Source organism: Gigantopelta aegis, unplaced genomic scaffold (assembly GCF_016097555.1).
Source record: "Gigantopelta aegis isolate Gae_Host unplaced genomic scaffold, Gae_host_genome ctg7748_pilon_pilon, whole genome shotgun sequence".
Taxonomy (NCBI): domain Eukaryota; kingdom Metazoa; phylum Mollusca; class Gastropoda; order Neomphalida; family Peltospiridae; genus Gigantopelta; species Gigantopelta aegis.
The window spans coordinates 3,004-14,565 of NW_024536056.1; the positions used below are offsets into that span (position 1 = coordinate 3,004).

General features: G+C 34.0%; 1 pseudogene; it reads left to right on the top strand.

The window, feature by feature from the left end:
- Window positions 1–7,027: 7,027 nt before the first annotated feature.
- LOC121366923 lies at window positions 7,028–10,576 on the top strand (annotated as a pseudogene).
- Window positions 10,577–11,562: the final 986 nt, after the last annotated feature.

Genomic DNA, 11,562 nt, shown 5'->3' on the forward strand with positions numbered 1-11,562 from the left:
CAATGAAATAAAAGATAAAAAATCATTTACATATTTTTGTACCTTTTGGGCGGAGTCTCCTGAGTTAATAACACTTTTTGGAGTAGGTAGTGTCAATTCTTTAAACAACAATTGGTTGTGTCCAATGTACTTCAAATTGACCATCTTCTCGTACTTTTTTTCTAGGATTTGTCCTCCAAAATGTTTGATAATAATATGATATCCATAACATATCCTAATATAGGGATACCCAATGTAAATATAGCAGGATCACATGATGGAGCATCCACATCATTAACACTATCACCACTCCCCAAAATTATAGGGCTCTATTAAAGGAGCAATTCCTAAAGGAAGCCACACCCACTATTACTTACTTGAAACTCCTAAGTTGTTCAACTGGTGTTGATATTGGTAAAATCATACTCTCAACATTAAGTTCACGAACTCGACGATCTATCACCTTAAAACCAGTCAAACCTGTTTTTAATATACACCTGACACTTACTTTGCCATATTGACACCAGCATCTAAGATGGCTACCATTTCATGTTCAGGATCTTCATCAGTCATTTCAACATCATTGTCTTCAACTCCCATGAATTGTTTTTTGCTACTTGTTTCTTCGATATCTGAGTCATCTCGCTCTCGTTTACCTCTAAGCTCATCTTGTTCCTCTTGATGGAGTACTAGCTCTTCAGTAGCCATAGCACACACAAGATGGCAATGTAATGTAGGTGTGACATGTAGTGGGCACGGTTTTGAACTACCTTTCCACCATGGCCGCTAAACTGATGAGCCTCAGGAGGAGGATGCTACTGAACTTCGTTTTCGGAAAAGGTAGTGTTCATTTTACTGACAATTTCTAATCATATTTTTGTAGACTTTGGATAATGCAGATGCTCTACTTGTTTCTGAGTAAAAATGTTATTAGAACATCGAAAAGCTCAACAATGAGAGTCAAGATGATGACCAGACTTATCAGAGGTGACCCCTAATAATTTGGTGATATAACATCATTAATTCTATTAATGTAGGTTTTTACAAAAACTCTAGATTATTGTCAAACATTTAGCCAAATATAACAGTCGTGAAACAATTAGTGCAGTTCGAGGGTGAGAACCTCTAATTTATACCATTAATTACCTCAATCTATGCCCCCAGAGCTCTACAACAACACAAATTACATAAATTTGAAGTAGCATCATTAGCTAATCTAGCACCTGCTGACTCTGATGAAGCTAAATCACTGTTACCAAGGTAACACAATTATAGAATTTTATTAATTTTTTTTTAGTTACAAGGTCTCATTTGATGACTTGGAATTAAATGAACTTTTAGACGACATCAGAACTCATATGAATTATCATATTAAACACAATTATACTGATTAAAAGGGGCGGGGCGTTTACGTTGTTTTCTCAATTCATTGAAAACTCTCTGTCTTTGCCTTAACAGATTGAACTAATGATTTCACACTATAATGAGAATATTATTATATCATAATCTATTGTTATCTATCAACTTTGTTTGTGCAGGAGATGAAGTCATTTAGTTTTTCGTCTCTTCTGGTCTCTCTGCTAAGATAGATTGCATGCCCTTGGTTGCCCTGGTGATGAACTTATATTACTCCTGATTAATGAGTGTGTAATTACTTGTAACGAGAGTCTGTGGGTTCAATAGCATAAGTGGATGTGATTCATAGAGAGCTGAAATCGAGGGTCATTATGATCTACTTCAAATCTTTGACAGTTGAAGATTCCTAAGCAAAATAAAATATAGTGGTGTGTCAATAATTATTACTAATACTTTCGATTTTTCTTTCCTCTTTCTTCTTTTCTTTTTTCCACTTTCCTTTTGTTCTTCATTTAATATTTGTTTCAAACTAAAGTGTTGTCTCTACCTTCTTCTTATCAGAAAAATACTAATAATTCTAATTCAGCCTATTAATATCAAGATAATAATAATAATAATAATAATAATAATAATAATATTGATTACCTTCGTTCTTATTTAAACGATCTGTCTCTTCTTTAGATAATTTTGGTTTCTTTCTTTTTTTTTTATTTGACGTATTCTTTTGGTAAAATATATGTAATTATTACATCATTATGACATCATACAGATAATTCTTGAGAGAAGAAAGGATCATCAAATTCATCTTTGTCTAATAAAAAATGACAAGTTTTATATATAACAATTTTCATATTACCTTAGATGGTCTGCTCTCTATCAAACTTGTATTAGTCTCTGTTAAAATATATATATATATGACCATCGTGTGATAGTCACATGACTAGTTACCTTCATTGAACCTTTGAATCAGTCAGACCTAATAATATATCATTCTACAGATACTATACATAATATGTCTACTTACCAACATTCCATGTTATCTCAATATCTTCTGATTTATCATCAATATCATATTAGCTCCATTATGTCCCAGTAATGACTATTATATATTATATTATATTGGTCACCATGGTAACATTACTTGATATTTAGTCTTCAAATCTTCTCTAGACACACCCTCCTCATCTGATGATGCCTGCAATATATATATTGTAATCATCATCAGTAAATGTTTTCATATTATTATAACTAATAATATAATTATAAGAGAATTAATTAATAATAATAATAATATAATATTGTTTCATACTTTGTCATTGTTTTATGAAGACGTGATGGGTGTGTCTCATCCCAAGTACATTTGACAGTCGTTTGCTGTAGAGCTGTTTTGTTAAGAATCTAACTCATCAGATTATATAATGAAATTTTAATTGGGGGTCTTACTCTGATGGTTGGTAACCTATTTTAATGAGTTTTTCTTTGCAGTTTGAGACTACCTCACGATCTGAAAGTCCATTTCATCAGGGACAAACCTGTAATAAGAACAATTTATTGTGTGGGTGGAGGTCCAAAGCTTACCTTAGGTCTAGTGTACTTGCACTAAGTTCATATTCAAGACCATCACATTCTTCATATATGTGTTCAGCTGTTTGCTATAGAAAACAAGAATACTTTAAATCTGGTTGCTATGGTAATAGCTTACCAGGTGAATCACATTCAATGATAGCATAGAAGTATTTCAAAACGGTTAAGTTGATAGAGACGTAACCTTGTCTTGAGAGAAATCTTTACCCTATCTAAACAACATTTATCTGATAACATAACATTATATAATTGCCTCAAATGGACCAGGATTGTCCCCTTCTTTCAACACACTATCCTCAACCAGTTCAGCTGGCCCCTCAATATCTTCTTTAATTAATCTTTCTTGCCCAAATCACTGGGGTAAATAGTCACAGATTTGACCACACCCCCTTGTGGTATAAATGAGTTCATTAAAACTAAAAGAGGTCACCCTATAATATAATATTATTATAATTAACATACAAATAAATCTTGTGCTGTAATTCTATCCCAGTTCATATGACAAAGACTAGTCGAGCAGTGACCTCATCAGACTGGACAATGGCTGCATTCTCTTCAATTCCAATCATTAAATATCTAATTAAAGTAGGTGGGGCACATTCTCTTGTAAACTTACTTACTTCATTGTTTGTCATTTATTTCATCAAAATCAATATCAGTAGAAGAACTATCTTCATCTCCACTACTTTCGTTCTTATCTTCACTTTCCTCACCTTCATCTTCTTTATCCTCACCCTCATTGCTCTCGCTCTTGTCACCATATATGATCTGTCTTTACATCATCCTTGAGGAACAATAATATCTTTCAATATTGAAATAATATATACCAGTAATGTCATAGTATTTCTTTAATTTTCTGTTGATGATAGTGATGACTTACGACCTCTTTTATCAACACACGATCTACACACACACACACATATAATATTAGTATATATATTATTGATCATATTACTGACATTTTATTTTAAACTGCTTATCTGTAAACATTGATTTAAAACGACTGTCTACCTTAACTTTATGAGTTTTACGAGGTACTGCCTACAAAGAGACATCAATTATTACCAATATCACTAACCTATGTAATGATATTACCTTAAATCGAGGATCTGTTGCAATATGACTAAATCTTGGGTCATCAGCCATAATGATGTTATCTAGTGGCCCAATAAAAGAGAAGAAATATCACCAAGACCACACCCCCAACTATTGGGAGTACTACTGTGAAAAGCTTTTTCTCTGGCAGCACGTGTTTCAGTTTTTCTCTCTCTTTTTTGACACTGTTTTCTTTCTTTGCTTTGCCTTTGATTTTTCTGACCATTGGAACGAGAAAGAGAAGAACAGAACTAAGAAGAATAAAGAACCACGTGTATTTAAGATTTACGGTAAAGAGTACGGAAATACTAATTGTATATCCCTATTGATGGTATATATAGCGAAGTAAAACAGAATTCATAATTCATAGTGGTGAAATAAAATCACTCAACTAAAAAAAGAAAAGGATGGTTGTCCAGTATTGCCATCAAATGTCCAAGGGAATTTGGACTTCTTTTGTCCTCAAGACACTTTTGGACATTAAATGGCGTCCTGCTTTTTAAAAGGCAACAAAATGACTTGATTTTTTATGGAGTTAGTTATCCCTTGAGTTGGAGAAAGTTTCAAAAATAACTAACTGTTCAATCTCTTGTTGTTTTATAATTGTTGAAAATGGTTGGAAAAATGCTCACACAGACTCAAATGGGTTTGTTGCAAGGTGAGGTATTCCTAGCTGGAGTGTTGCCCCTCACTTCAAACCAGCTGTGTTAAGATTTAAGATAGGGTCTCTGGTTGTGAGTAGAACTAGGAAGCAACACATGTAGGGATACTCACAATTGTATTTTTGAATATTTTTATTAATTTTTAAATTAGATTAAAGGAACTTCCAATACATCCTTTAATTTTGACTTTTAGCAACTAAAACTTAACATTAACTTTACTTTGGATTGACTGACATTTCTTGTTGTTTAAAATAAAGTTTATTAAAAAATAAAAAATAAACATGTTGTGTTGCCCAAACGATTCCTACTCGTCTCACCCACTCAGGCTTCCACTTAGGTTCCAGGATTCCCTGCTATTGCTAGCTGGGACCGCCACCTGGCTTGGTAACCCTCGTCTTCGCGAGGTAATCCTGGCTGGAGCGTCGCCCTAACTTAAACCAGCCGTACGGGATTCCAGCTCTTAGGAATGTCGCATTCAGGAACCGGGAACCACAAATACACCAGCCTCTTCTCGTTTAAAGGGAGACTACCAGCCCTATCCTAGTCGGCCTTTCGGATACTCCGTAGAGTATGCTGGTAACCATCTCAGAGGTCTGATGCATTGCAGAACGCTGGCCCACAACCACAACCTATCCAAGGTGGTTTTCATTTCCTTTTATATGTACTGCAGATTTTGTCTTCAGTCTCTTGTGGGCGCCCTGTTTGTCGCCTATGAATATCATTAACGCTAGTTTGGTCAGTGAGCTGCTTAAATAGCTGTAATTAAGCTATATTTTAAAGGTCAAGAATAAAACTAATCCTGCTTAAAGCAAACTATAACAACACTACTAATTATATTAATTTTTGTCATTATTTATTTTATAGGAACAACAAAAAAGAAACAATCTTTTAAGTAGCAAGTTTAATTCTTTTAAGCCACACAGTTACATGTTTGTGCTAGATCACATGACAACCTATCACTTTCAAAATAGTTCAAAAAGATACGCTTCAAATGTCATTTAATGGTGCTTTGGGACCACGTCTGTCCCACATGATCCTATACATGTACCCATTTAGTACAAGGGAAAGTATTTGATATTTCCTAACCATTTTGTCTTTATAATTATGTTTGTTCCATTCTTAAGAACTTATTTCATTGTCTTCAGCCCTGACATTGTGATATTATCAGCTGATGCATTTTAAATAAATTATGATTGTGTTTTTTTTGCGTCTCTTGTTTAGTTTCAATTAATAGAACTTAATTTGCAAACAAAAGAGAAAATAAACATCCACTATTTGTACTGAACTCATTACTGTGTCCCAGTGTTAAATGAACTATGATATAACCAGACTCATTGTAGTATAGCAAACTTAATTATTAGAAGTCATAAACATTGTATTATTGCTATAGGACTGAGACTTAATTAATGGCAATAACTGAGAGATATTGATCCAAGAAATATACTAGTATGATATGTAGCTTTCTTTATAGTAATTATAATTATGAACAAAAAAAAACATGTAGTCTGACAATGGTGACTTATTGTGTAAAAAATTTATAATCATTATTTTTGTATTTCATTTTGTTACACAGACAAGAAAGTTATGGTTAAAGGCAAACCACACTTTATTATTAAGGGGTGATCTGTTAATCTATGATTACAATACTAATATTAAATCATCATTATGACAGGAGCTGTTCTCTTTTTTGTTCGCACTTTCTTGTTATCGTCTACTTCCTCAGTAGCTCCACCCACTTTTGTATGATTCTTTTCCATTTTTAATTTTTCAGCCTCTTGATTAAGAAATTGTGAAAGACTTGAGTTTCTACGACACACAAGTTTAAGGTCATCAAAGGTCACTGTACTTCTCTTTGCATGTCTATATAATATAACAGCAAATAACCTTATGTAACTAGCCCCTCCTCCTTTTGTTCTGCAGGGGGAAGGCTGCTAATGGGTATATGAACTCACTTTGCAAACAGTTCAAGGTCAGTTCCTAAGACAATACACGGCTGATATACCATCTCAGTTGTAGCTGCAATGACGTCCTGGTTCACTTTAATTCTAGTTTCCTTAGCAATGTCTTCATAGACACGTCCGATGACATAATGAAATGCAGCTTTTTAGACGCTAAATGTTAATTAATTAAAGATAGCATCAATGATGTTATTACTAACCTGTCTCTGAGCAATGGTGTCTTCCTCTTCAGTATTGGTTAATCCCTCAGCCATTACCCATTTGCACCATTTACCCCCTTTTTATATGTTCTACTGCGCATGCGCACAAAACTATTCATAGACCACTTTTGTCTAGTACCACGTATTGATACGTATCCACAAATTAGACGACTGCAGTAGAAGGGAACATAAGATGCCATTGAGACTTGATGTTAAAGTAAGACCTTAATAACTGGTATAAATTTATAAATAATTTTGGGTTTATGCATAAGCAACATATAGGGTACTAATATTCATCTTCTAATTAATGCCTCATTATAACTTGTAGAGAAAACTCCTTGCACGCTCTGATAGAGTGAAATGTATGGACTTACACTCCAAGAGCCATGGATGCTTATATCTTTGTATAATGGCAATGTTCATATATGAAATCATGAATCACAAGTAAGTAATATTACGTGAGATAGTGACTAGTTCAACCCCTCTTAATAGACACTAATTAAATCATTTGAAGTCACTGAGTTACCAGTACGAGCAGCTAAATTTGTAGCTCGTAAAAGTTGGGTTATCACTGGATCAGTAAGTATTACACGTTTCATAAATTTGTTATTATCATTGTTATTTTTAGGACGATAATTTTAATTCGAGTATTCAATTATAATACATTAGAGAAAGTTCACTCTTTTGAAGCTCATAGCGACTATATGTTCGATGTATCATATCCCATCCAACACAACCTTATATCCTTACATGTGTGGTAAGGTAACACTGATATTATGACATGAAATCTCTCTCTCTCTCTCTCATCTCTCTCTCTCTCTTGTTGTCATGGCAACATAGATGACATGCTTATAAAATTATGGGATTGGGAAAAGAAAGGCAATGTAGTTCAAGTATTTGAAGGCCACACCCACTACGTTATGATGATCGTTTTAAATCCTAAAGACAATAATCAATTTGCTATGTGCCTCATTAGACGATCAATCAAAGTAGTTGTAATTAATAATGCTGTTGTCATGGCAACTTGTAGGTGTGGCAATTGGGTTCGTCTCATCCTAATTTTACTCTTGAAGGACATGAGAAAGGGACTAAACTGTATTGATTATTTTCAAGGAGGGGACAAACCCTAATCTCACTCTATCAGGAGCTGATGATAAGTTAGTTATAATATAAATATATAAAATGAATTTATAATATATTATAGATTAGTGAAGATCTGGGATTATCAAGTAAGCCACACCCCTTTATGCTGTCAATTTTTAATAATTACTAGAACAAGGCCTGTGTTCAACTCTAGAAGGCCATGCTCAAAATGTCACTGCAGTTGCATTTCATCCTGAGCTACCCATTATTTTAACAGGATCAGAAGATGGTAAGTGTTTTTGAATTCCTTATCTGTTGACTCCACCCCTTTCCTCTAGTACTGTGAGAATATGGCATGCCAATACTTATAGACTTGAAACAACGTTGAACTATGGACTCGAGAGGATTGGTGGATTACTTGTTTACGAGGATCCAATGACGTTTGCCCTGGGTTACGATGAAGGCTCTGTTATGATAAAAGTAATAGTGATTGAATGATTAGCATAAATGAATATGGGGTTTATTTAGTTGGGTAGAGAAGAACCAGCTATGAGTATGGATAATAGTGGTAAAAATTATTGGGCTAAAACACAGTGATATTCAACAAGCTAATCTAAAGAATCTCACTGATGTTGAAATCAAAGATGGTGAGAGGTTGCCCTGGTAATTAAAGATATGGGCTCTTGTGAAATATATCCTCAGACCATATCTCATAATCCTAATGGACGGTATGTATATATTCATTGTATATTGTTATATATGGGTGTGGTTCTAGATTTGTTGTGGTTTGTGGAGATGGTGAATACATTATATATACTGCAATGGCTTTGAGAAATAAAGCATTTGGTTCAGCTCTGGAGTTTTGTGTGGGCAGCTGACTCTTCAGAGTAAGTGATAAATGGAACATGTTTTAATAAAATGGATGAATAAAAATGTAAATGGGATAGACATATTATCGTTTCCATTCAGATATGCTGTAAGAGAAGGTTCTAGTAAAGTGAAAAATTTTCAAGAACTTCAAAGAAAAGAAATCATTCAAACCTGAACTTTGGAGCTGAGGGTAAATATGAAGTCGTCCCTTCCATTATTACTTTAATTATTAGGTATATATGGCGGTCATTACTTGGAGTCAGAGCAGTAACACTTTGTCATTTTATGACTGGGAGAGTCTAGAACTAGTACGGAGAATTGAAATAGCAGTCAAACATGTATGCTATAGCTCATCATTTTATTTATATCACTCCATATTATTATATAGGTATTTTGGTCTGATAGTGGGAGAGTTAGTATGTGTATCTGCTGATGACTCATTTTATATTTTGCATTATAATCCTGATGCTGTGCAGACAGCTGTATCTACTAATCAAGGCATTGATGATGATGGAATTGAATCAGCTTTTGATGTAAGTGTTTATATCTTTGTTTATTAATTGTACATTAATCTAGGTTGTTGGTGAAGTCATTGAAGTTGTTAAACTGGACTGTGGGTTGGTGATTGTTTCATTTATACCAATAATGTCACAGAGTTAATTATTATGTGGGTGGTGAGATTGTTACAATTTCTCATCTTGACAGGTACAACCTTTATTGTTATTTTGTTTTTTAGTTATTGTTGTTTTAGGATGATGTATTTATTGGGTTATATACCTAAAGATAACCGTCTCTATCTTGGAGATAAGAGCTGAACATAATATCATTCTCATTACAACAATCTGTACTTGAATATCAAACAGCTATTATGAGAAAGGACTTCGACTCTGCTGATCAGGTGAATGTCAACATGTCATCATATGATTGAAATATATTATATATCACTAGGTACTACCATCAATTCCATATGACCAAAGAACTCGAGTAGCACACTTCTTAGAAAAGCAAGGTTTTAAAACACAAGCATTAGTTGTAACCACTGACCAAGACCACAAGTTAGTCTCTTTATAAGTCCAGACAATATTATTATCTCATTGTGTGTAGATTTGACTTAGCATTACAACTTAAAGATATGAGGGCTGCTTATGAACTGGCTCAAACTGCACAAGTATATAGTATTTGAAGAGAATGTAATCTGTTTATATCTATCATTATTAGAATGATGATAAGTGGAAACAATTAGGAGAACTAGCAATGGCTCATTGTCAATTTGGTTTAGCTCTAGAATGTCTACATCATGCTAAGAATTATAATGGACTACTCTTGTTAGCTACAAGTGCTGGTGATGCTCAAACAATGGAAAGATTAGCTCAGACTACTAGTGATACTGGAAAAAACAACATAGCATTTGCTTCCAATTTTTTATTAGGGAGGTATGGTTATAATTAGGTAATAATTAGAAATAGTTTGTGCAGATTAGAGGTGTGTCTTGATCTGTTAATTTCTACTGGACGTCCTTGCTGAGGCTGCATTTTTGCTCGTACATAACTTCCAAGTCAAATATCTCAGGGGGTAAAACCACACCTATTATTAGTGTCATTACCTTTTTACTAACTAGGGTGGTAGGTCTTTGGCGAGAAGATTTAGGGAAAACAAACCAAAGGCTGCTCAGAGTTTAGCTGATCCCACAGAATATGAGAATCTATTTCCTGAGATACAATCTGCTTTAAAAGCTGAACAATATTTGAAGAAAGAACGTGAACATCTTCAACCAGCTGCACATTTTTAATGAGATTGTTGTAAGTTTAGTCTCTGATAATGAAATCATAATGACATCATTTCTCTAGCCTACAGCAGAGAGGAATGTAATAGAAGAAATGAAGAGTAAAGTGGACGAGTTAAATCTTGACAATGACATCATTTCTAGTGATAAAGCACTTAGTAATGTACGTGTATTATAACTATCATTATATATTGTATACATAATGTAGGATATTAACTTAGATCTTAGTGATGAAGATATCGATACAGAGGTAATTTTATTATAGTATATAATAGTTGTATTATGTATTGTCCCTAATAATAGGGTATTGATTTAGATACAATCAATGACGAAGACCTTTTAGCAGACTAATTGAACTTTGTATTATTTAAAATATTGTCTAGTTGTTAATTGTTAATACAATTGATCTGATTTTTGATAAGCATCTTTTAAGCGAAATGAGTGAGGTAGTATACGGAGATGGTTGGTTTATTATCCCATCACGGTTCAGTATAAATTTTTAGAATCTCCGTAAAATTGCACGTGGAGATTTTGCTACTGCGCATGCGCAGACTTGGGCGGGTGGGTCAGTAAGAAAAGACAAGCTGCTAAGGAGGAGGAGTTGCTGCTGCAAAGTAGACAAGCTATGCAAGCTGCTAATGGCGAAACAAAAGCCGGTGCAGGCAGAAAGAGAACTTTAAACAGACCGTGAAGAAGACGAGAAAGTCAATAACGGTTTTTCTACAATCATTATGGTCAATAAAGAAGAGGAAGAAGGAGGTGATTCGAGCTCTGATACATCTTCGGAGACTAGTACCTCAGGTAGCAGTACTAGTACCTCAAGTGGTAGCTCTACAAGTGAAGAAGGCACAATGGATAATTTATTTGAAGAAGATGAGTGTGGAAGGTACTAGAATGACCTGATATATATTAATAACATATATCCATTTTTCTTTGGTAGATTTTTCACATTAGCTGTGCACAAAATGAAGCCAAGTTTTATCTTAAACGAT